The following is a 27,567-nucleotide window of genomic DNA, read 5'->3' on the forward strand; positions in this document are numbered from 1 at the left end:
ACATCCACGGATAGTGGATGCATCAGTGTCCAGGCTGTCACGGGAAATAGTATTGCCTGTCCCTGGAGCAGCCTCCCTAAAAGTCACGGCTGATCGTAAAATTGAGACTACACTCAAATCCTTGTACACAGCTGTGGGGGTGGCCCAGAGACCCACTATTGCATGTGCGTGGATTACAAAAGCCATTGCTAAATGGTCAGGTAACCTAATTGAGGGTTTAGATTCCCTGTCTAGGGGGGATGTTGTTTTACTCCTGCAATACAAAGCCATAAAAGAGATAGGCTTGCTTAATGCACGCACCACTGCTATGGCAGTGTCAACACGCAGGGGCTTGTGGCTTTGCCAGTGGACTGCTGATGCGGACTCCAGGAAGGGCGTGGAAGGTCTACAATTCACAGGAGAGGCCTTATTTGGAGACGAACTAGACAAATGGATCTCCAAAGCTACTGCGGGTAAGTCTGCATATCTTCCTTCCGCAGCTCCCCCACGCAGGATAGCTTACTCAGCTTCAAATTTACAGTCCTTTCGTACAGCCAAGTTTTAGGGTAAATCCAGAGGTGCTTCTACAGCCACCGGAGGCGTAAGAGGTAAACAACGCAATCTAGCAACTACCGGTTCTCAGGAACAGAGCTCAGGCTCTGCTTCCTCAAAGCCTTCAGCATGACGGTGGACCGCGATGCCTGGAAGAATGGCAGGTGGGAGCCCGGCAAAAATTCTAGAGTCACATCTGGACAAGTTGTGCCAGGATCCCTGGCTCATTGATCTTATTTCCCAGGGCAGTAGACTGGAGTTTCAAGAGCTCCCACCTCACAGATTCTTCAAATCAGGCTTACCAGTTTCACAAGAAGCAAGTATAACTTTACAGGATGCCATTCAAAAACTGGTACTGACTAAGGTCATTGTCCCAGTTCCACCTCATCAGCAAAACAAGGGGTACTGTTCCAACTTGTTTGTAGTACCGAAACCGGACGGTTCGGTAAGGCCGATTCTGAACCTCAAGTCGTTGAACCGTACTTAGGAATGTTCAAATTCAAGATGGAGTATCTGAGAGCGGGGATCTCAGGTCTGGAGGAGGGGGAATTCCTAGTGTCTCTGGATATCAAGAATGCGTACCTTCACATTCCGATCTGATCGCCTCATCAGGATTATCTACGGTTTGCACTGCAGGACTGCCACTACCAGCTCCAGGCCCTACCATTTGGTCTCTCCACGGCACCGAGGGTGTTTACCAAGGTTGTGGCAGAGAGGATGTTTCTACTCCGCAAACAGGGAGTGAACATAATTCCGTACCTGGACGATCTTCTGATATAGGCGCCGTCCAGGTACAGGATGCTGTGCAGCATTGGTCTTTCAACTAGACTTCTCCAGGATCATGGGTGGATTCTGAACCTTTCGAAATCTCACCTAGAGCCGACACGGAGGCTTCCATTCCTGGGAATGATGCTGGACACGGAGTTGCAGAAGGTATTCCTTCCATTGGAAAAGGCATTAGTAATCCAGTTAATGGTTCAGGATGTCCTGAAGTCTACCCAGATATCGGTGCATCTATGCATTCGCCTTCTGGGGAAAATGGTGGCTTCTTATAAGGCGCTTCAGTACGGAAGGTTTCACGCAAGACCCTTCCAGCTCTGTTGGACAAATGGTCTGGACAGCATCTTCACATGCACCTGAGCCGTCTGTCACCAAAATCCAGGATCTCCCTTCTGTGGTGGCTACAGATTTCTCACCTCGTCGAGGGTCGGAGGTTCGGTATTATTCAGAATTGGATTCTGTTAACCACAGGTGCAAGCCTCAGAGGTTGGGGAGGGGTCATCCAGGGGGTGTAGTTTCTAGGAAGGTGGTCAAGTCAGGAAGTCATCCTTCCAAACAACATTCTGGAACCCAGGGCCATATACAATGCCCTTCTGCAGGCCTCCTATCTTCTTCAAGATCAGGCCATTCGGACAATGTGACGGCAGTAACGTACATAATCCGACAGTGCGGAACGAAAAGCAGAGCAACAATATCAGAGGTGTCAAGAAGTTTCCTCTGGGCAGAAAAACACACTGTGGCATTGTCAGCGGTCTGCATTCCGGGAGTAGACAACTGCGAAGGCTTCCTCAGCAGACACGACCTGCACCCGGGGGAGTGGGCCTTCACCCGGAAGTGTTCAGGTGCTTGACCTGTTGATGGGGAAATCCCACAAATCGACATGATGGCCTCTCGTCTCCACAAGAAGCTCAAGCGGTATTGTTTCAGGTCGAGACGACTCCATGGGTCTATCAGATGGTGTACGTGTTTCCTCCACTTCCTCTGCTCCCAAAAATTCTCAAAAGAATAAAAAGGGAAAAGGTTCAAGCAATACTCATTGCTCTGGACTGGCCAAAAAGGGCCTGGTACGTGGACCTTCTGGAGATGCTTCTCGAAGATCCGTGTCCTCTTCCTCTTCGTGAGGATCTTCTGCAATAGGCCCCGTTCGTCTGTCGAGACTTACCGCGGCTACATTTGACGGCATGGAGGTTGAGCATCAAATTCTAGCCCGGAAAGGCATTCCAGACAGGGTAATTCCTACCTTGATCCAAGCCAGAAAAGGGGTAACGTCTAAACATTACCACCGTATTTGGAGAAAATACGTCTCTTGGTGTGAAAACACGACATTTCCTGCGGTGGAGTTTCAACTGGGACGTTTTCTGGTTTTTTTGCAGTCATGTGTTCAGATGCACTTGAAAGGTGTTCTGCACATCCAACCGCCCTTTGTGTCCCCCACGGCACCTTAAGATCTCAACGTGGTGTTGCAGTTTCTGCAATTTGTATGGTTTGAGCCTTTACAGGAGGTTGACGTAAAGTTTCTTACGTGGAAGACCGTCACACTGTTGGCCTTTGCTTCTGTGTCGGAATTGGGGGCGTTGTCTCATAAGAGCCCCTATTTGATTTTTCATGAAGATAGAGCGGAACTTGTCAGCAATTTCTTCCAAAGGTGGTGTCTGCGTTTCATATCAACCAACCTATTGTGGTCCCGGTGGTTACCAACACCTCTACTACTTCAAAGTCTCTGGATGTTGTGAGGGCTTTGAAAACCTATGTGAAGCGGACAGCGCATCACAGAAAATCGGACTCGCTGTTTGTGCTCTATGATCCCATTAAAATTGGGTGTCCTGCTTCAAAGCAGTCTATTGCTCGATGGATCAGGCTTACTATCCAGCATACTTTCTCTACGGCAGGTTCCTAAATCTGTACAAGCCGACTCTACTAGGTCGGTGGGTTTTTCCTGGGCGGCTGCCTGGGGTGTCTCGGCTTTACAGCTCTGCCGAGCCGCTACTTGGTCAGGTTCGAACACGTTTGCTAAGTTCTACAAGTTTGATACTTTGGCCTCTGAGGACCTTCAGTTTGGTCAATCAGTTCTGCAGGAACCTCAGCACTCTCCCACCCGGTTTAATAGGATTTTAATTACCTACCGGTAAATCCTTTTCTCGTAGTCCCTAGAGGATACTGGGTGCCCGCCCCGTGCTTCGTGTGTTCCTGCACTGTTACTTTGTTAAGTATTGTTGTTAGTTCAGCTGTTGCTGTCCCTCGTCAAGTTTGGTTAGCATGGCTTTCCTCTTGTGTGTGTGTGTGTGTGTGTGTGTGTGTGTTGGTTCGAATCTCACCACTGTCCTTTAAATTCTTCTCTCAAGGTAAGCACAGTTTCCTAGACTGAGTCTGGTAGGAGGGGCATAGAGGGAGGAGCCTGCGCACACTATTGATTTCTTAAAGTGCTCAAGGCTCCTAGTGGACCAGTCTATACCCCATGGTACTAAATGGACCCCAGTATCCTCTGACTACGAGAAAAGGATTTACTGGAAGGTAATTAAATCCCATTTTTCTCTAACATCCTAGTGGATGCTGGGGACTCCGTAAGGACCATGGGGAATAGACGGGCTCCGCAGGAGACATGGGCACTTTAAGAAAGAATTTAGATTCTTGTGTGCTCTGGCTCCTCCCTCTATGTCCCTCCTCCAGACCTCAGTTTGAATCTGTTCCCGGACGAGCTGGGTGCTGTTCAGTGAGCTCTCCTGAGCTTGCTGTAAGAAAGTATTTTGTTAGGTTTTTTATTTTCAGGGAGCTCTGCTGGCAACAGACTCCCTGCATCGTGGGACTGAGTGGAGAGAAGCAGCCCTACTCTCTGCAGATAGGTCCTGCTTCTTAGGCCACTGGACACCATTAGCTCCAGAGGGATCGTACACAGGATCTCACCCTCGTCGTCCGATCCCAGAGCCGCCGTTCCCCTCGCAGAGCCGGAAGACAGAAGCCGGGTGAGCATAAGAAGCAAGAAGACTTCGAAATCGGCGGCAGAAGACTCCAGTCTTCACTGAGGTAGCGCACAGCACTGCAGCTGTGCGCCATTGCTCCCACATACACCCACATACTCCGGTCACTGTAAGGGTGCAGGGCGCAGGGGGGGGGGGGGGGGGCGCCCTGGGCAGCAATTAGGACCTCTTTGGCAAAAGTTTTGCATATATACAGTTGGGCACTGTATATATGTATGAGCCCCCGCCAAAAATTGTACATTGAAGCGGGACAGAAGCCCGCCGCTGAGGGGGCGGGGCTTCTTCCTCAGCACTCACCAGCGCCATTTTTTCTCCACAGCTCCGCTGAGAGGAAGCTCCCCAGGCTCTCCCCTGCAGATACACGGTAGAAGAGGGTAAAAAGAGAGGGGGGGCACATAAATAGGCGCAAAAATCAATATAACAGCGGCTACTGGGTTAACATTAAGTTACTGTGTTATTCCTGGGTTATATAGCGCTGGGGTGTGTGCTGGCATACTCTCTCTCTGTCTCTCCAAAGGGCCTTGTGGGGGAACTGTCTTCAAAAAGAGCATTCCTTGTGTGTGTGGTGTGTCGGTACGCTTGTGTCGACATGTTTGACATGGAATGCTATGTGGAAACAGAGCGGGAGCAAATGAATGTGGTGTCTCCGCCGAAGGCGCAGACACCTGATTGGATGGATATGTGGAAGGTTTTAAATGATAATGTTAATTCCTTGCATAAAAGGTTGGATAAAGCTGAAGCCTTAGGACAGTCAGGGTCTCAGCCCGTGCTTGATCCTATGTCGCAGAGGCCGTCAGGGTCTCAGAAGCGCCCACTATCCCAAATTGTTGACACAGATACCGACATGGATTCTGGCTCCAGTGTCGATTACGATGATGCAAAGTTACAGCCTGAATTGGCTAAATCCATCCGTTATATGATTATAGCAATTAAAGATGTGTTGCACATCACAGAGGAAACCCCAGTCCCTGACAAGAGGGTTCATATGTATGGGGGAAAAAGGCAGGTGGTGACCTTTCCCCCTTCACACGAGCTAAATGAGTTATGTGAAAAGGCTTGGGAATCTCCAGATAAAAAACTGCAGATTTCCAAACGGATGCTTATGGCGTATCCTTTCCCGCCAACGGACAGGTTACGCTGGGAATCCTCCCCTAGGGTGGACAAAGCTCTAACACGCTTATCCAAGAGGGTAGCCCTGCCGTTACAGGATACGGCCACCCTAAAAGATGCTGCGGATAGAAAGCAAGAGGGTACCCTGAAGTCCATTTATACACATTCAGGTACCTTACTGAGGCCAGCGATCGCGTCGGCCTGGATGTGTAGTGCTGTAGCAGCATGGACGGACACCCTGTCTGAGGAACTTGATACCTTAGACAAGGATACTATATTAATGACCCTGGGGCATATAAAAGACGCTGTCCTATATATGAGAGATGCTCAAAGAGACATTAGTCTACTGGGCTCTAGAATAAATGCTATGTCGATTTCTACAAGAAGGGTCCTGTGGACTCGGCAATGGACAGGTGATGCCGACTCAAAAAGGCACATGGAGGTTTTACCTTACAAGGGTGAGAAATTGTTTGGGGAGGGTCTCTCGGACCTGGTCTCCACAGCTACTGCTGGAAAGTCAAATTTTTTGCCATATGTTTCCTCACAACCTAAGAAAGCACCGTATTACCAAATGCAGTCCTTTCGATCACAAAAAGGCAAGAAAGACCGAGGTGCGTCCTTTCTTGCCAGAGGCAGGGGCAGAGGAAGGAAGCTGCACAACGCAGCTAGTTCCCAGGAACAGAAGTCCTCCCCGGCTTCCACTAAATCCACCGCATGACGCTGGGGCTCCACAGGCGGAGCTAGGCCCGGTGGGGGCGCGTCTCTGAAATTTCAGCCACAAGTGGGTTCACTCCCAGTTGGATCCCTGGGCAATAGAGATTGTGTCTCAGGGATACAAGCTGGAATTCGAAGAGATGCCCCCTCACCGATACCTCAAATCGGCCCTGCCAGCTTCCCCCTTAGAGAGGGAAATAGTGTTAACTGCAATTCACAAATTGTATCTTCAACAGGTGGTGGTCAAGGTTCCCCTCCTTCAACAAGGAAAGGGTTATTATTCGACCATGTTTGTGGTACCGAAACCGGACGGTTCGGTCAGACCCATATTGAATTTAAAATCCCTGAACATATACCTGAAAAGGTTCAAGTTCAAGATGGAATCACTCAGAGCGGTCATCGCAAGCCTGGAAGGGGGGGATTTTATGGTGTCTCTGGACATAAAGGATGCATACCTTCATGTCCCCATTTATCCACCTCATCAGGCGTACCTCAGATTTGTGGTACAGGATTGTCATTACCAATTTCAGACGTTGCCGTTTGGTCTCTCCACGGCACCGAGAATATTTACCAAGGTAATGGCGGAAATGATGGTACTACTGCGGAAGCAAGGCATCACAATTATCCCATACTTGGACGATCTCCTCATAAAAGCGAGGTCAAGAGAGCAGTTGCTGATCAGCGTAGCACGCTATCTGGAAGTGTTACGACAACACGGCTGGATTCTAAATATTCCAAAGTCGCAGTTGATTCCTACGACTCGTCTGCCTTTCCTGGGCATGATTCTGGACACAGACCAGAAGAGGGTTTATCTCCCGATGGAGAAGGCTCAGGAACTCATGACACTGGTCAGAAACCTATTAAAACCAAAACAGGTGTCGGTGCATCACTGCACGCGAGTCCTGGGAAAGATGGTGGCATCATACGAGGCCATTCCCTTCGGCAGGTTCCATGCGAGGACCTTTCAATGGGATCTACTGGACAAATGGTCCGGATCACATCTTCAGATGCATCGGTTAATCACCCTATCCCCCAGGGCCAGGGTGTGTCTCCTGTGGTGGCTGCAGTGTGCTCACCTTCTCGAGGGCCGCAGATTCGGCATTCAGGACTGGGTTCTGGTGACCACGGATGCAAGCCTCCGAGGGTGGGGGGCAGTCACACAGGGAAGAAATTTCCAAGGTCTGTGGTCAAGTCAGGAGACTTGCCTTCACATCAACATCCTGGAACTAAGGGCCATATACAACGCCCTACGTCAAGCGGAGTCCCTACTTCGCGACCAACCGGTTCTGATTCAGTCAGACAACATCACCGCAGTGGCTCATGTAAACCGCCAAGGCGGCACAAGGAGCAGGGTGGCGATGGTAGAAGCCACCAGAATTCTTCGCTGGGCTGAGAATCGCGTAAGCGCACTGTCAGCAGTGTTCATTCCGGGAGTGGACAACTGGGAAGCAGACTTCCTCAGCAGGCACGACCTCCACCCGGGAGAGTGGGGACTTCATCAAGAAGTCTTCACGCAGGTTGCAAGTCGGTGGGAACTGCCACAGGTGGACATGATGTCATCCCGCCCAACAAAAATCTACAGAGGTATTGCGCCAGGTCAAGAGACCCTCAGGCGATAGCTGTGGACGCACTGGTGACGCCGTGGGTGTTCCAGTCGGTCTATGTATTTCCTCCTCCTCCTCTCATACCCAAGGTGCTGAGAATCATAAGAAAAAGAGGAGTGAGAACAATACTCATTGTTCCGGATTGGCCAAGAAGGACTTGGTATCCAGATCTGCAAGAAATGCTCACAGAGGACCCATGGCCTCTGCCTCTAAGACAGGACTTGTTGCAACAGGGGCCCTGTCTGTTCCAAGACTTACCGCGGCTGCGTTTGACGGCATGGCGGTTGAACGCCGGATCCTAGCAGAAAAAGGCATTCCGGATGAGGTCATTCCTACGCTGATAAAGGCTAGGAAGGACGTGACGGCTCAACATTATCACCGTATATGGCGAAAATATGTTGCTTGGTGTGAGGCCAGGAATGCCCCTACGGAGGAATTCCAGCTGGGCCATTTCCTTCACTTCCTACAGTCGGGAGTGACTTTGGGCCTAAAATTGGGTTCCATTAAGGTCCAGATTTCGGCCCTATACATTTTCTTTCAAAAAGAACTGGCTTCTCTGCCTGAAGTTCAGACGTTTGTAAAGGGAGTGCTGCATATTCAGCCCCCTTTTGTGCCTCCAGTGGCACCTTGGGATCTTAACGTGGTGTTGAGTTTCCTGAAATCACACTGGTTTGAACCACTCAAAACTGTGGAATTGAAATATCTCACATGGAAGGTGGTCATGCTACTAGCCTTGGCTTCGGCTAGGCGGGTGTCAGAATTGGCGGCTTTGTCACATAAAAGCCCTAATCTGGTAGAATGGACCCGCCCACAATTTCTGCTGAAAGTGGTTTCATCCTTTCATATAAACCAACCTATTGTGGTAACTGTGGCTACTACTGACTTGGAGGATTCCGAGTTACTTGATGTGGTCAGGGCTTTGAAGGTTTATGTAGCCAGAACGGCTAGGGTCAGGAAAACAGAATCTTTGTTTATCCTGTATGCTTCCAACAAGCTTGGGGTGCCTGCTTCAAAGCAAACTATTGCTCGCTGGATCTGTAACACGATTCAGCAGGCTCATTCTGCAGCTGGATTGCCGCTGCCTAAATCAGTTAAGGCCCATTCCACAAGGAAGGTGGGCTCTTCTTGGGCGGCTGCCCGAGGGGTCTCGGCATAACAGCTTTGCTGAGCGGCTACTTGGTCAGGTTCAAACACCTTTGCAAAGTTCTACAAATTTGATACCCTGGCTGAGGAGGACCTTGTGTTTGCTCAATCGGTGCTGCAGAGTCATCCGCACTCTCCCGCCCGTTTGGGAACTTTGGTATAATCCCCATGGTCCTTACGGAGTCCCCAGCATCCACTAGGACGTTAGAGAAAATAAGATTTTACTTATCGGTAAATCTATTTCTCGTAGTCCGTAGTGGATGCTGGGCGCCCGTCCCAAGTGCGGACTTCTTCTGCAATGCTTGTATATAGTTATTGCTTAAATAAGGGTTATGTTATAGTTGCATCAGGGTTGATCTGATGCTCTGTTGTTGTTCATACTGTTAACTGGGTAAGTTTATCACAAGTTATACAGTGTGATTGGTGTGGCTGGTATGAGTCTTGCCCTGGATTTCCAAAATCCTTTCCTTGTACTGTCAGCTCTTCCGGGCACAGTTTCTCTAACTGAGGTCTGGAGGAGGGACATAGAGGGAGGAGCCAGAGCACACCAGAATCTAAATTCTTTCTTAAAGTGCCCATGTCTCCTGCGGAGCCCGTCTATTCCCCATGGTCCTTACGGAGTCCCCAGCATCCACTACGGACTACGAGAAATAGATTTACCGGTAAGTAAAATCTAATTATTTTTTGTTTTAGATTTTTGTTTTAGTTGCCGAAAAAATCAAATTTGTAGTCTGCAAATCTGTGGAATCTTCAGAATTTGCTGCTTCTAAATATAGTATAATATTATATTACTGTGCCTAAGTTAAAATGCAACATTAACAGTTCTGTCTGTTAACGTGCTATCCATCCTAAAAGTTAATAGGGGCCTCATGAAGGGTGATAAAAATATAACCTTTGGGTAGTTCTCTGCGCAGCCACCCTACTGTTTCTTCATGTGGATCCAGTCAAGTGCAGAGGAACAGTGTCACATGAAAGCTCTAGACTCAGTATGTGTTAATTACATGACCTTCAGCAAAAAAAAACCCCCAAAAACAACAACTAGATAGAAGGAAAAATAAATCTGAGGCTCAGCTAAACTGTAAGCTGTTACACATTTTATGTAGTCTGTCATGATTAATTGTGTGACAAACTCTTTTTTTTATTTTCGTATGAGGTTTCATTGGGAACATAAAGATTTCCTCTAGCTCCCGAATTGCCAATAGCTTGCTGGTATGATATGTGTTAACCCAGATTCTTCTGTGTCATCTTTATGCTTCTAAGTTATAGGATACCGCAGAGGTTTATTGTGATATCGGAATTTAATGCTGCCAGGGGTAATGCCTAGGAGTTACTGAACAAAGGGTTATTCATTCTTATTTGCTTTTAAAAAAAGAAGAAAAAAAAAAAGGCAATTGTACGAAATAGGCTTTTTGTTGTACTAGGTATCACAATTCTATAGTTTACCATTTTTTTTTTATATGTACCTAAACTTCAGTGATATTTGTCAAAGTGATTTTTTTAATAATGGTTGTAATTAATTTAGCTTTTTTTAAATACTGTGTATAAAACTGGGTCTAGACAGCTGTAAAGCTGAGTACACACTATGCAACCTATAGTACGATATATTGTTCTGACGCGGATTGGACCGATATACACATCATAGTGTGTACCCTGGATTCGTAGTTCATGGCCGTCGTTCATTAAATAGTCCCATTGGATATGCTGCACATTCTATGGCTGATTCAGGTGTATTTTACATATAGCATGTAACAATACATTGCACCGTCATCCAGCGGATCAATTAGTGTGTATGGCGGTGTGATATATCATTACGCATAGTGTGTACCCAGCTTTATTTCTCTATCGTCCTAAGTGGATGCTGGGGTTCCTGAAAGGACCATGGGGAATAGCGGCTCCGCAGGAGACAGGGCACAAAAAAGTAAAGCTTTACTAGGTCAGGTGGTGTGCACTGGCTCCTCCCCCTATGACCCTCCTCCAGACTCCAGTTAGATTTTGTGCCCGAACGAGAAGGGTGCAATCTAGGTGGCTCTCCTAAAGAGCTGCTTAGAGAAAGTTTAGTTTAGGTTTTTTTCTTTACAGTGAGTCCTGCTGGCAACAGGATCACTGCAACGTGGGACTTAGGGGGAAAGTAGTAAACTCACCTGCATGCAGAGTGGATTTGCTGCTTGGCTACTGGACACCATTAGCTCCAGAGGGATCGAACACAGGCCCAGCCGTGGAGTCCGGTCCCGGAGCCGCGCCGCCGACCCCCTTGCAGATGCTGAAGCGTGAAGAGGTCCGGAAACCGGCGGCTGAAGACTCCTCAGTCTTCATAAGGTAGCGCACAGCACTGCAGCTGTGCGCCATTTTCCTCTCAGCACACTTCACTGGGCAGTCACTGAGGGTGCAGAGCGCTGGGGGGGGGCGCTCTGAGAGGCAAATATAAACCTTATACAAGGCTAAAAATACCTCACATATAGCCCATAGGGGCTATATGGAGATATTTAACCCCTGCCTGACTGGAAAAATAGCGGGAGAAGAACCCGCCGAAAAAGGGGCGGGGCCTATCTCCTCAGCACACGGCGCCATTTTCTGTCACAGCTCCGCTGGTCAGAACGGCTCCCAGGTCTCTCCCCTGCAGAAACAGGGTAAAACAGAGAGGGGGGGCACATTAATGGCTATATATATATATATTAAAGCAGCTATAAGGGAGCACTTAATATAAGGATATCCCTTGTATATATAGCGCTTTGTGGTGTGTGCTGGCAGACTCTCCCTCTGTCTCCCCAAAAGGGCTAGTGGGTCCTGTCTTCATTAGAGCATTCCCTGTGAGTTTGCGGTGTGTGTCGGTACGTGGTGTCGACATGTATGAGGACGATATTGGTGTGGAGGCGGAGCAATTGCCAAATATGCAGATGTCACCCCCCAGGGGGTCGACACCAGAATGGATGCCTTTATTTGTGGAATTACGTGATGGTTTATCTTCCCTTAAACAGTCAGTTGAGGACATGAGGCGGCCGGACAATCAATTAATGCCTGTACAGGCGCCTCAAACACCGTCAGGGGCTGTAAAACGCCCTTTGCCTCAGTCGGTCGACACAGACCCAGACACGGGCACTGATTCCAGTGACGACGGTAGAAATTCAAACGTATTTTCCAGTAGGGCCACACGTTATATGATTTTGGCAATGAAGGAGACGTTACATTTAGCTGATACTACAGATACCGTAAAACAGGGTATTATGTATGGTGTGAAAAAACTACAAACAGTTTTTCCTGAATCAGAAGAATTAAATGACGTGTGTGATGAAGCGTGGGTTGCTCCTGATAAAAAGTTGATAATTTCAAAAAAGTTATTGGCATTATACCCTTTCCCGCCAGAGGTTAGGGCGCGCTGGGAAACACCCCCTAAGGTGGACAAGGCGCTCACACGCTTATCCAAACAAGTGGCGTTACCCTCTCCTGAGACGGCCGCACTTAAGGATCCATCAGATAGAAAGATGGAAGTTATTCAAAAGAATATATACACACATGCAGGTGTTATACTACGACCAGCTATAGCAACTGCCTGGATGTGCAGTGCTGGAGTAGTTTGGTCAGAATCCCTGATTGAAAATATTGATACCCTAGATAGGGACAATGTTTTACTGTCGTTAGAACAAATAAAGGATGCATTTATCTATATGCGTGATGCACAGAGGGATATTTGCACACTGGCATCTCGGATGAGTGCTATGTCCATTTCAGCCAGAAGAGCCTTATGGACACGACAGTGGACAGGCGATGCGGATTCAAAACGTCACATGGAGGTTTTGCCGTATAAAGGGGAGGAGTTATTTGGAGTTGGTCTATCAGACTTGGTGGCCACGGCTACTGCCGGGAAATCCACTTTTTTACCTCAAGTCACTCCCCAACAGAGAAAGGCACCGACCTTTCAACCGCAGCCTTTTCGCTCCTACAAAAATAAGAGAGCAAAGGGCTTGTCGTACCTGCCACGAGGCAGAGGAAGAGGGAAGAGACACCAACAGGCAGCTCCTTCCCAGGAACAGAAGCCCTCCCCGGCTCCTGCAAAAACCTCAGCATGACGCTGGGGCCTCTCAAGCGGACTCGGGGACAGTGGGGGGCCGTCTCAAAAATTACAGCGCGCAGTGGGCTCACTCGCAGGTAGACCCCTGGATCCTGCAGATAATATCTCAGGGGTACAGGTTGGAATTAGAGACGGATCCTCCTCATCGTTTCCTGAAGTCTGCCTTACCAACCGTCTCTTCCGAAAGGGAGAGGGTGTTGGAAGCCATTCACAAGCTGTACGCTCAGCAGGTGATAGTAAAAGTACCCCTATTACAACAAGGAAAGGGGTATTATTCCACTCTATTTGTGGTACCGAAGCCGGATGGCTCGGTAAGGCCTATTCTAAATCTGAAGTCCTTGAACCTCTACATAAAAAAGTTCAAGTTCAAGATGGAGTCACTCAGAGCAGTGATAGCGAACCTGGAAGAAGGGGACTTTATGGTATCCTTGGACATCAAGGATGCGTATCTACACGTTCCGATTTACCCCGCACACCAGGGGTACCTCAGGTTCATTGTTCAAAACTGTCACTATCAGTTTCAGACGCTGCCGTTCGGATTGTCCACGGCGCCTCGGGTCTTTACCAAGGTAATGGCCGAGATGATGATTCTTCCTCGAAGAAAAGGCGTATTAGTTATCCCATACTTGGACGATCTCCTAATAAGGGCAAGGTCCAGAGAACAGCTGGAGACAGCTTTAGCACTATCTCAAGAGGTGCTAAGACAACACGGGTGGATTCTGAATATTCCAAAATCCCATTTAATCCCGACAACTCGTCTGCTGTTCCTAGGAATGATTCTGGACACGGTTCAGAAAAAGGTTTTCCTTCCAGAGGAAAAAGCCAAGGAGTTATCCGATCTGGTCAGGAACCTCCTAAAACCAGGAAAAGTGTCAGTACATCAATGCACAAGAGTCCTGGGAAAAATGGTGGCTTCTTACGAAGCAATTCCATTCGGCAGATTCCATGCAAGAATATTCCAAAGGGATCTGTTGGACAAATGGTCAGGGTCGCATCTGCAGATGCACCTGCGAATAACCCTGTCACCAAAGACAAGGGTGTCACTTCTGTGGTGGTTGCAGAAGGCTCACCTATTAGAAGGCCGCAGATTCGGCATTCAGGATTGGATCCTGGTGACCACGGACGCCAGCCTGAGAGGCTGGGGAGCAGTCACACAAGGAAGAAACTTCCAGGGAGTATGGACGAGTCTGGAAAAGTCTCTTCACATAAACATTCTGGAACTAAGAGCAATCTACAATGCTCTAAGCCAGGCGGAACTTCTCCTGCAAGGAAAGCCGGTGTTGATTCAGTCGGACAACATCACGGCGGTCGCCCATGTAAACAGGCAGGGCGGCACAAGAAGCAGGAGTGCAATGGCAGAAGCTGCCAAGATTCTTCGCTGGGCGGAGAATCACGTGATAGCACTGTCAGCAGTGTTCATCCCGGGCGTGGACAACTGGGAAGCAGACTTCCTCAGCAGACACGATCTTCATCCGGGAGAGTGGGGTCTACATCCAGAAGTCTTCAACATGTTAATAGACCGTTGGGAAAGACCAATTGTAGACATGATGGCGTCTCGCCTCAACAAGAAACTGGACAAATATTGCGCCAGGTCAAGAGATCCACAGGCAATAGCTGTGGACGCACTGGTAACTCCTTGGGTGTACCAGTCAGTGTATGTGTTTCCTCCTCTGCCGCTCATACCAAAGGTATTGAAGATCATACGGCAAAGAAGAGTAAGAACAATACTAGTGGTTCCGGATTGGCCGAGAAGGACTTGGTATCCGGAACTTCAAGAGATGCTCACGGACGAACCGTGGCCTCTACCTCTGAGAAGGGACCTGCTACAGCAGGGTCCCTGTCTTTTTCAAGACTTACCGCGGCTGCGTTTGACGGCATGGCGGTTGAACGCCAGATCCTAAAAGGGAAAGGCATTCCAGAAGAAGTCATTCCTACCTTGATTAAGGCACGGAAGGAAGTCACCGTGAAACATTATCACCGCATTTGGCGAAAATATGTAGCGTGGTGCGAGGATCGGAGGGTTCCGACGGAGGAATTCCAACTGGGTCGTTTCCTACATTTCCTGCAATCAGGATTATCTATGGGTCTCAAATTGGGATCCATTAAGGTTCAAATTTCGGCCCTGTCAATATTCTTCCAAAAAGAATTGGCCTCTGTCCCTGAGGTCCAGACTTTTGTCAAGGGAGTACTGCATATACAGCCTCCTGTGGTGCCTCCGGTGGCACCGTGGGATCTAAATGTAGTTTTAGATTTCCTCAAATCCCATTGGTTTGAACCATTGAAAAAGGTGGATTTGAAATATCTCACATTGAAAGTGACTATGTTACTAGCCCTGGCCTCTGCCAGGAGAGTATCTGAATTGGCGGCTTTATCTTATAAAAGTCCTTATCTAATCTTCCATTCGGATAGGGCAGAACTGCGGACTCGTCCGCATTTTCTCCCTAAAGTGGTATCAGCATTTCATCTGAACCAACCTATTGTGGTGCCTGCGGCCACTAGCGACTTGGAGGACTCCAAGTTGTTGGACGTTGTCAGAGCCTTAAAAATATACATTGCAAGGACGGCTGGAGTCAGAAAATCTGACTCGCTGTTTATATTGTATGCACCCAACAAGTTGGGCGCACCTGCTTCTAAGCAGTCGATTGCTCGTTGGATTTGTAACACAATTCAACTTGCACATTCTGTGGCAGGCCTGCCACAGCCTAAAACTGTAAAAGCCCACTCCACAAGGAAGGTGGGCTCATCTTGGGCGGCTGCCCGAGGGGTCTCGGCATTACAACTCTGCCGAGCAGCTACGTGGTCGGGGGAGAACACGTTTGTAAAATTTTACAAATTTGATACCCTGGCAAAGGAGGACCTGGAGTTCTCTCATTCGGTGCTGCAGAGTCATCCGCACTCTCCCGCCCGTTTGGGAGCTTTGGTATAATCCCCATGGTCCTTTCAGGAACCCCAGCATCCACTTAGGACGATAGAGAAAATAAGAATTTACTTACCGATAATTCTATTTCTCGGAGTCCGTAGTGGATGCTGGGCGCCCATCCCAAGTGCGGATTATCTGCAATACTTGTACATAGTTATTGTTAACTAATTCGGGTTATTGTTAAGGAGCCATCTTTAAGAGGCCCTTTCTGTTGTCATACTGTTAACTGGGTTTAGATCACAAGTTGTACGGTGTGATTGGTGTGGCTGGTATGAGTCTTACCCGGGATTCAAAATGCCTCCCTTATTGTGTATGCTCGTCCGGGCACAGTACCTAACTGGAGTCTGGAGGAGGGTCATAGGGGGAGGAGCCAGTGCACACCACCTGACCTAGTAAAGCTTTACTTTTTTGTGCCCTGTCTCCTGCGGAGCCGCTATTCCCCATGGTCCTTTCAGGAACCCCAGCATCCACTACGGACTCCGAGAAATAGAATTATCGGTAAGTAAATTCTTATTTTTGGTTAGCTATCTGAAGTGTTTTAAAGCCACCAGCATTCTTATAATGCCGTATACATTTTACATTTTAAAGTGAAATTATATTGTGTGATGTTGATTTTATATTAGCAAATATGAGGCAAAGGATGACTTGGTTTTAATTTACTCAAGAGTACAAAGCTCAAATTGAGGCCAGTCCAGTACATAGTTGTTTAAACTGCACTACCACCTACACCTTATATTTTGAGCTGGAGGACAAATCACAATAACCTAGTACAGCTTTAACATTGAAAAAATCAATTATGTTTATCTTCGCCCACACAAGTGAAATAATGTTTTTCTCACAATATGGGCACCTCTGCTCCAGATTATCCACGTCACCATTGCTGCCCACTCAAAACTTGGTTACACAGCCATGGCCCTCCAAAGATCAAACGAGGCCGCCACAGCTCAATATACCTAAACAGTGTATAGTCAGTTCATAAGTGTTGCACCAAAATTGGCTCAAACACAGACACAAATCTGCATTTAGCTTTTTCCCTGTCCAGTGCAAGATACCCAATGAGCCCTGTTTTTGGAACATGGAAATACCTGACGAGCTGTGTTTATATGCAATAGGAGCTATGGCAGTGTTAATGCTGGTAGCAAGCACTATATTGTTGGCCATTTGATCCAATATCATTTACTGTGTGGCCCAAAATTATCATGGGTCTATTGCAATTAATGAGATTGTTATCAGGCAAGTACATGTGGCCAGAATTGAAGAAAATATACTACAATGCAAACGCTCCCAATTCCTTTGACATCCCAATATGTATGCTTTTATTAACACTTGATTAAGCGTATATTTTGTGGCCAGTGGGTAATGGCTCTAAATATGCAGTTGTTATATGCTACACCATATAGAAACTGATACTGTATCCGATACAGGGGGAGATGTATCAAACCTTGGAGAGAGATAAAGTACCAACCAATTACTGTACCTTCTCATTGTCATTTTTTAAACACAGCTTGTAAAATGGCACTTAGAATTGCATTGGTACTATACCGCTCTCTACTTTTTCTCTTTCCAAGGTTGGATACATATCCCCAAGAAACTAATACAGTGTGGAAAAGGGTATTATGTATTAATCAGACACAGAAGGGCATCTTCAATTAGTTACTGGGTTTACCCCATACTAATTGTATGGGATAATCCCAGCTGTTTAATTAATTAGCCTTTTCACCACACAGCAATCACTGGGTTAACACACGCTAACCCACTGCTATCGTATAAAATGCAGAATCTATGGGATTCTCCATAGATTGTTCCTCACGGTTGCTGAGGCTGCAAGGAAAAATCCTGCCTCTGGTAATTAGCGAGAAGGGTTCCTACAGCTGAAGTTTGCAGCACCGACAATTAGCAGCTAATTGCATATGCCGCGTGAATGTAAAAGTTTCTCTTCATATAAGTTGCAAAGACCTATGCACATTCTGTTGCTGAACCTGATCATAGACCGGTCACATCTGTTTCCAGTTTGACCACACTTTTTTGGCCAAATAGTTCAAATTAGTATTAAGCAATGATGTTTAATAACTGAATCATTTGGTCCCTAAGCAATTATGTACATCACTTTACATTATGGTATGTTAATGATCTTGGTTATTATAATTTACATTTTGTACAGTTTTATATATTCCATTTCTAGAAGTACAAACTTTAAAGACTACAAACTAGAACTAATTAGTGTAAATGATGTTCAAGATATTTGCAAGTTGCAACTATCCCTCCCCTTTAGATTGTAAGCTCTCATGAGCAGGGCCCTCTTCCCTCATGTGCTTATCCTTTCTTACTTTAATAATCTTCAACTGTACCACATCCAGCAGTCTTCTGCCACCTGATACTTATTCCAGTGTCATCTGCTGATGTAACTATGTTTATTTACCCTGTACTTGTCCTATACTGTCATCAACTGTAAGTTGCTGTTTTCCTGTTTGATTATTTATGTACTCTGTAATTGGGCGCTGCGGAACCCTTGTGGCGCCATATAAATAAAGGATAATAATAATAATACTGAATATAGAAATATTTCCAGGGACAAATCTGTAAAAACTGGGTCTAGCAACCATGCAAGCATTCAGATCAAACCCTACTAGAATTTGAGTGGCTTAGGTGATTGTTTATTTCAAGCAAACTGTCCTGATATTACTAGATATTTCATGTCCAAAACAAATTGTCTGCACCCTTTGTGACCAGAATTGCAGAATTTAATATACGTTTAACTATGAAAAACATTTTTTTTTCTTTCTTTCAATGGATTAACTGTCCTTATTAGATTACATAAAGAAAGAGTACCAAAATTACTTCCATCACTGGATATTGCGGCCCCAGGAATATATTTTTAAATATACTTATTCAGCAATTGACAGTTCTTATAGGGGGGTTTGACTTAACTTGATAAAGATTTGGACAAAATACAGTGCTGTACTTTGGAAGAATGTTTGGGAAGCACTTGTCAATGAGAAACCGTGACTGACAGTTCCAGTCCATGAGTTCCATGAGATAAACCACATAATCACCCACAATTTAGATCATTCTTCTTAAAGGATTGCTAAACCTAAAATACAAGTTTATAAAATATGGAAACTCCATCTATTCCAATACAATTTGAAATTTGATATACAGCTAAATGCAGGTTATTGTTCTTTGTTATCAGATATACGTATTCAGCCTAATACCATGCATCTGTCAGTGGGGATAAAAACCTGAAGCTGGACATGCACAGGGAAAAAATACATCCACCAACAAAACTATGCTTATTTATAATGCTCACTTGTGGTTTTTAGAACATTTTGATTTTGGATATTTCTGTATTTTGGAATATTTGCATACCATAATGCGATATCTTGGGAATGGGACCCAAGTCAAAACACGAAATGCATTTATTCATCATAAACACCTTATACACATAGCCTGATCGTAATTGTTAACAATATTTCTCTAACGTCCTAGTGGATGCTGGGGACTCCGTCAGGACCATGGGGATTAGCGGCTCCGCAGGAGACAGGGCACAAAAATAAAGCTTTAGGATCAGGTGGTGTGCACTGGCTCCTCCCCCTATGACCCTCCTCCAAGCCTCAGTTAGGTTTTTGTGCCCGTCCGAGCAGGGTGCAATCTAGGTGGCTCTCCTAAAGAGCTGCTTAGAAAAAGTTTTTAGGTTTTTTATTTTCAGTGAGTCCTGCTGGCAACAGGCTCACTGCATCGAGGGACTTAGGGGAGAGAAGTCAACTCACCTGCGTGCAGGATGGATTGGCTTCTTAGGCTACTGGACACCATTAGCTCCAGAGGGATCGAACACAGGCCCAGCCATGGAGTCCGGTCCCGGAGCCGCGCCGCCGACCCCCCTTGCAGATGCCGAAGATGGAAGAGGTCCAGAAGCAGGCGGCAGAAGACTTTTCAGTCTTCCTGAGGTAGCGCACAGCACTGCAGCTGTGCGCCATTGTTGTCAGCACACTTCACACAGCGGTCACGGAGGGTGCAGGGCGCTGGGGGGGCGCCCTGGGCAGCAATGTATAATACCTTTTTATGGCTAAAAAATACATCACATATAGCCCTTGAGGCTATATGGATGTATTTAACCCCTGCCAGATCTCACAAACTCCGGAGAAGAGCCCGCCGAAATAGGGGGCGGGGCTTATTCTCCTCAACACACAGCGCCATTTTCCTGCTCAGCTCCGCTGTGAGGAAGGCTCCCAGGACTCTCCCCTGCACTGCACTACAGAAACAGGGTAAAACAGAGGGGGGGGCACTTTTTTTGGCGATATTACTATATTTAAGCTGCTATAAGGATACAACACTTATATAGGGTTGTTCCCATATATATTATAGCGCTTGGGTGTGTGCTGGCAAACTCTCCCTCTGTCTCCCCAAAGGGCTAGTGGGGTCCTGTCTTCAATAGAGCATTCCCTGTGTGTCTGCTGTGTGTCGGTACGTGTGTGTCGACATGTATGAGGACGATGTTGGTGTGGAGGCAGAGCAATTGCCGGTAATGGTGATGTCACCCCCCAGGGAGTCGACACCGGAATGGATGGCTTTGTTTATGGAATTACGTGATAATGTCAGCACATTACAAAAATCAGTTGACGACATGAGACGGCCGGAAAACCAGTTAGTACCTGCCCAGGCGTCTCAGACACAGTCAGGGGCTGTAAAACGCCCTTTACCTCAGTCGGTCGACACAGACCCAGACACGGACACTGAATCTAGTGTCGACGGTGAAGAAACAAACGTATTTTCCAGTAGGGCCACACGTTATATGATCACGGCAATGAAGGAGGCTTTGCATATCTCTGATACTACAAGTACCACAAAAAGGGGTATTATGTGGGGGGTGAAAAAACTACCTGTAGTTTTTCCTGAATCAGAGGAATTGAATGATGTATGTGATGAAGCGTGGGTTAACCCAGATAGAAAAGTGCTAATTTCAAAAAAGTTATTGGCATTATACCCTTTCCCGCCAGAGGTTAGGGCGCGCTGGGAAACACCCCCTAAGGTGGATAAGGCGCTCACACGCTTATCAAAACAAGTGGCGTTACCGTCTCCTGATACGGCCGCCCTCAAGGATCCAGCTGATAGGAGGCTGGAAACTACCCTAAAAAGTATATACACACATATGGATGTGCAGTGCTGGGGTGGTCTGGTCGGATTCCCTGACTGAAAATATTGATACCCTGGATAGGGACAGTATTTTACAGACTTTAGAGCAATTAAAGGATGCTTTTCTTTATATGCGAGATGCTCAGAGGGATATTTGCACTCTGGCATCGAGAGTAAGTGCGATGTCCATATCTGCCAGAAGAAGTTTATGGACACGACAGTGGTCAGGTGATGCGGATTCCAAGCGGCATATGGAAGTATTGCCGTATAAAGGGGAGGAATTATTTGGCGTCGGTCTATCGGATTTGGTGGCCACGGCAACTGCCGGGAAATCCACCTTTTTACCTCAGACCCCCTCCCAACAGAAAAAGACACCGTCTTTTCAGCCGCAGTCCTTTCGGTCCTATAAGAAGCGGGCAAAAGGACAGTCATATCTGCCCAGAGGCAGAGGAAAGGGTAAGAGAGGGCAGCAAGCAGCTCCTTCCCAGGAACAGAAGCCCTCCGCGGGTTCTGCAAAGCCCTCCGCATGACGCTGGGGCTTTACAAGCGGACTCAGGAACGGTGGGGGGTCGACTCAAGAATTTCAGCGCGCAGTGGGCTTGCTCACAGGTGGACCCCTGGATCCTGCAGGTAGTATCTCAGGGTTACAGGTTGGAATTCGAGAAGTCTCCCCCTCGCCGGTTCCTAAAGTCTGCTTTGCCAACGTCTCCCTCAGACAGGGCGACGGTATTGGAAGCCATTCACAAGCTGTTTTCTCAGCAGGTGATAGTCAAGGTACCCCTCCTACAACAGGAAAAGGGGTATTACTCCACGCTATTTGTGGTACCGAAGCCGGACGGCTCGGTAAGACCTATTCTAAATCTGAAATCTTTGAACCTGTACATACAAAAATTCAAGTTCAAGATGGAATCACTCAGAGCAGTGATAGCGAATCTGGAAGAAGGGGACTTTATGGTGTCCCTGGACATAAAAGATGCTTACCTGCATGTCCCAATTTGCCCTTCACATCAAGGGTACCTCAGGTTCGTGGTGCAAAACTGTCATTATCAGTTTCAGACGCTGCCGTTTGGATTGTCCACGGCACCTCGGGTCTTTACCAAGGTAATGGCCGAAATGATGATTCTTCTGCGAAGAAGAGGCGTATTAATTATCCCTTACTTGGACGATCTCCTGATAAGGGCAAGGTCCAGAGAACAGCTGGAGGACGGAGTAGCACTAACCCAAGTAGTGCTGCAACAACACGGGTGGATTCTGAATTTTCCAAAATCTCAGTTGACCCCGACAACACGTCTGCTGTTCCTGGGAATGATTCTGGACACGGTTCAGAAAAAGGTGTTTCTTCCGGAGGAGAAAGCCAAGGAGTTATCCGAACTTGTCAGGAACCTCCTAAAACCAGGAAAAGTGTCTGTGCATCAATGCACAAGAGTCCTGGGAAAGATGGTGGCTTCTTACGAAGCAATCCCATTCGGCAGATTCCACGCACGAACTTTTCAGTGGGATCTGCTGGACAAATGGTCCGGATCGCATCTGCAGATGCATCAGCGGATAACCTTATCGCCACGGACAAGGGTGTCTCTTCTGTGGTGGTTGCAGAGTGCTCATCTGTTAGAAGGTCGCAGATTCGGCATACAGGACTGGGTCCTGGTGACCACGGATTCCAGTCTGAGAGGCTGGGGAGCGGTCACACAGGGAAGAAACTTCCAGGGAGTATGGTCAAGCCTGGAGATGTCTTCACATAAATATACTGGAGCTAAGAGCGATTTACAATGCTCTAAGCCTGGCAAAACCCCTGCTTCAGGGTCAGCCGGTGTTGATCCAGTCGGACAACATCACGGCAGTCGCCCACGTAAACAGACAGGGCGGCACAAGAAGCAGGAGAGCAATGGCAGAAGCTGCAAGGATTCTTCGCTGGGCGGAAGATCATGTGATAGCACTGTCCGCAGTGTTCATTCCGGGAGTGGACAACTGGGAAGCAGACTTCCTCAGCAGACACGATCTACACCCGGGAGAGTGGGGACTTCATCCAGAAGTCTTCCACATGATTGTGAACCGTTGGGAAAAACCAAAGGTGGATATGATGGCGTCTCGCCTCAACAAAAAACTGGACAGGTATTGCGCCAGGTCAAGAGACCCTCAGGCAATAGCTGTGGACGCTCTGGTAACACCGTGGGTGTTCCAGTCAGTGTATGTGTTTCCTCCTCTGCCTCTCATACCCAAAGTACTGAGAATTATACGGCAAAGGGGAGTAAGAACGATACTCGTGGCTCCGGATTGGCCAAGAAGAACTTGGTACCCGGAACTTCAGGAGATGCTCACGGAGGATCCGTGGCCTCTACCTCTAAGACGGGACCTGATTCAGCAGGGACTGTGTCTATTCCAAGACTTACCGCGGCTGCGTTTGACGGCGTGGCGGTTGAACGCCGAATTCTAAGGGAAAAAGGCATTCCAGAAGAGGTCATTCCTACACTGGTTAAAGCCAGGAAGGAGGTGACTGCACAACATTATCACCGCATTTGGAGAAAATATGTTGCGTGGTGTGAGGCCAGGAAGGCCCCCACGGAGGAATTTCAATTGGGTCGATTCCTACATTTCCTACAAACAGGATTGTCTATGGGCCTCAAGTTGGGGTCCATTAAGGTTCAAATTTCGGCCCTGTCGATTTTCTTCCAGAAAGAATTGGCTTCAGTTCCTGAAGTCCAGACTTTTGTAAAAGGAGTACTACATATACAGCCCCCGGTTGTGCCCCCAGTGGCTCCGTGGGACCTTAATGTAGTTTTGGATTTTCTCAAATCCCATTGGTTTGAGCCACTCAAATCGGCGGATTTGAAATATCTTACATGGAAAGTAACCATGCTACTGGCCCTGGCTTCAGCCAGGAGAGTGTCAGAATTGGCGGCTTTATCGTATAAAAGCCCATATCTGATTTTCCATTCGGACAGGGCAGAACTGCGGACGCGTCCTCATTTTCTGCCTAAGGTGGTGTCAGCGTTTCACCTGAACCAGCCTATTGTGGTGCCTGCGGCTACTAGCGATTTGGAGGATTCCAAGTTGCTGGACGTTGTCAGGGCATTGAAAATATATATTTCAAGGACGGCTGGAGTCAGAAAATCTGACTCGCTGTTTATACTGTATGCACCCAACAAGCTGGGTGCTCCTGCTTCTAAGCAGACAATTGCTCGTTGGATTTGTAGCACAATTCAACTTGCACATTCTGTGGCAGGCCTGCCACAGCCTAAATCTGTCAAGGCCCATTCCACAAGGAAGGTGGGCTCATCCTGGGCGGCTGCCCGAGGGGTCTCGGCATTACAACTCTGCCGAGCAGCTACGTGGTCGGGGGAGAACACGTTTGTAAAATTCTACAAATTTGATACCCTGGCTAAAGAGGACCTGGAGTTCTCTCATTCGGTGCTGCAGAGTCATCCGCACTCTCCCGCCCGTTTGGGAGCTTTGGTATAATCCCCATGGTCCTGACGGAGTCCCCAGCATCCACTAGGACGTTAGAGAAAATAAGATTTTACTTACCGATAAATCTATTTCTCGTAGTCCGTAGTGGATGCTGGGCGCCCATCCCAAGTGCGGATTGTCTGCAATACTTGTACATAGTTATTGTTACAAAAAAAAAAATCGGGTTGTTTCTTGTTGTGAGCCGTCTGTTCAGAGGCTCCTACGTTGTCATACTGTTAACTGGGTTCAGATCACAAGTTATACGGTGTGATTGGTGTGGCTGGTATGAGTCTTACCCGGGATTCAAAATCCTTCCTTATTGTGTACGCTCGTCCGGGCACAGTATCCTAACTGAGGCTTGGAGGAGGGTCATAGGGGGAGGAGCCAGTGCACACCACCTGATCCTAAAGCTTTATTTTTGTGCCCTGTCTCCTGCGGAGCCGCTAATCCCCATGGTCCTGACGGAGTCCCCAGCATCCACTACGGACTACGAGAAATAGATTTATCGGTAAGTAAAATCTTATTTTTTAATTATTTTTTTGCATGAAACAACAGTGTCTCTATCTCAGTAGGATTGTTAGATTTCGTAATATTTTGGATATCAGATTTTTGGATATGGGCGACTCAACCTGTGCTCATGGGCTATTTTGTGCCCCTATTGCTTTTCAACTGGATGATGATAATAATAATAATAATAATAATAATAATAATAATAATTTATTATTTTATTTATATATCATTTTTCTCTCAGGAGAAAACATGGTACATTGTACAAAGATATTACCATTACAGTAAGTTAAAAAAACATAAAGAAATAATTAAGACCAACTAAAGCTTAGAGAGCACAATAAGCATAATGCAGGGTTGGAGCAGACATTTTGGGTTTTAACTTTTACGGATTATATATTCCACCCATGGAAGGTACCAGGTGAGGCAGCTGTGGTGGGTGCACTACGTAGGATTACCCTGGGTGGAATAGGTAACACCCAGTAGACATGACAAAATGGTTAGGTACAGTGTCCTAACGCTAGGGGTAGTGTCTCAACATACTCTCAGCTCCGTGTATTTTTCATCCCATCCACGAGCATACCAGGTGAGGCTGCCATTTTGTGAGCACTATGAAGGTTACGCTGATGGAGATAAGCCATACAAGGACCCGCGGCACATATGGGAACGCTGACAAGTGTGTAGATGTATGGTATACCCTGTATGAATAGATCCACGTGAAAGACATCTCGCCCATGGAGGAACTATCAGAGGGACCATATGGGGCACACTGCGTAGGATGCTGCTGGCAGGGTGTACAACCAGTGGAGATGCAGCATTCTGTGAAAAACATGCTAAATAAATGGTGAACAGTAAAGTAATACATAACTTTCACCAGCTCAAAGAGAGGTTGGATCTTTCTAACACTCATTCCTACAGGTTCGCCATTTTGTGATGTTTTTTTATTGAGAACAAAATCTTCCCTACCATTTGCAAATATTCTGGAATCCCTTATAGGCTTTGTCCCACACACTTTTATGTTTGGCAGTGTGGGCCTCATCAGTTCCAGCGGATGCAGGCTCCAGGCATGGCAGTGGGGGTAACCGGCCGCAACCTCCCAAGTTTGAGGTGAGGCATGTAGGTGGCCAAGTTTCAGAGGCCCATGAGGTGCTGGGTACAGGGGCGTCCCTCAGAGCACTGGATGAATGTGTATAAAAAAATTTGTAATTTATAGTGATGTACAACTACTAGTAAACTCTTACTTTATATTATTCCTTGTGAAATTGCAGTTTTACGCTGGAGATTTTGGGCCTAATTCAGACCTGATCGCAGCAGCAAATTTGTAAGCTAATGGGCAAAACTATGTGCACTGCAGGTGGGGCAGATGTAACATGTGCAGAGAGAGTCAAGGGGAGTACACACGGAGAGATCCGTGCTTAAAATCTAAGCAATCTGACTAGATTGCTTAGACTAGACAAAGGGCGATCGGGCACCGGTCAAATTAGTACTGTATTAATACTATAGAACCAAAAATTGGGACAATTTAGCACTCCAAAATAGGAAAAAAGAAGAAAAAACGTGTTTTTTACTTCGATAAATAACGTTGTCCTGCTTGGTGGTGCGCCCAGAGCCAGAGAGTACATATACTTGAAAAAAGGGAGAAAAAGAAGGCTCTTGTGTGGGCGCACTCTTAAAAGAAAAGGAAAATTCCTATAACATGTAGAAAAAGATACTTAAAACATAACTTTTAATGTTGACATTTGTGATAAGAATACCCATATAAATGATCCATATCAGAGAAAAGAAAGTGATAATTAGAATTGTTTAAAATGTTCTGGTCTGTTTAATCACAATTGGTGATTGGAATGGTTGTAGACATTTGATCGTCTTACCCCCATTTCCCCTGACCAGTACAGAATATCTGTATTGATGGAACCAAGGAGTGATCATAAGAGTTATTTGATAAGTACGTCCCACTTGGGCTACTTAATTCAAAGATGGTTAGTCTCCTGCATTCAAAAGAGCTTGACTTCCTGACGTAAGCCACAAAAAATAGGTAGTAAGCCTCAAAAGAAGAAAAGAAGAGGAAATGAGAGTTAGTGGTGATACTGCTGTTGGCGTTGCAAATCACATATGAAGGGAAATGGTCCCTGCTCTACAACACCGGGTATTCGCAGGAAGTCTCCTCTCCTGGTACTAACCCGGCTCAACGCTGTTTGGCTTCCAAGATCAGACGAGATCGGGCATTGGCAGCGTGGTATGATAGTAGAGAATTATTTATGATAGTACACCAATGAGAGTGCACCTATGTAGGAAACGGAAGAGAGAGGAAGAAAAAAGAGAAAGAGAAAGGAAATAAAATAGTATATGGGAGAAAAGGAGGGATGAATCAGTGTAGCGCAAATAGATGGATCTGCTTTCTGCGTTAGACACAGATCAACAAATCCCACGTCTGTGGTATTGTGATCTGTGAATCGCAGATGAGAGTCCACGAAATAATAGTGAGGTATAGGCAAGGGGTATGATAGATATGATGGATTAAATTGTCAAAAAAATATATATATCGTCACGAAAGACTGGTGGGAAATTGAAGTGAAATGAAATTACTAATATTTTAAACATTGATTTGGAAAGTCACATCAGTATTCATCGTGCATACTAGGC

General features: G+C 46.7%; 1 protein-coding gene and 1 pseudogene across 1 annotated transcript in view; one reads left to right on the forward strand and one right to left on the reverse strand.

The window, feature by feature from the left end:
* The window catches only part of FNDC3B (fibronectin type III domain containing 3B), a 617,129-nt gene that overhangs the window by 38,629 nt on the left and 550,933 nt on the right, over positions 1-27,567 (forward strand). The gene's annotated exons all lie outside the window — the stretch shown is intronic.
* Positions 27,056-27,174, reverse strand: LOC134913798 (5S ribosomal RNA; annotated as a pseudogene).

This window comes from Pseudophryne corroboree, chromosome 4 (assembly GCF_028390025.1).
Source record: "Pseudophryne corroboree isolate aPseCor3 chromosome 4, aPseCor3.hap2, whole genome shotgun sequence".
Taxonomy (NCBI): Eukaryota; Metazoa; Chordata; class Amphibia; order Anura; family Myobatrachidae; genus Pseudophryne; species Pseudophryne corroboree.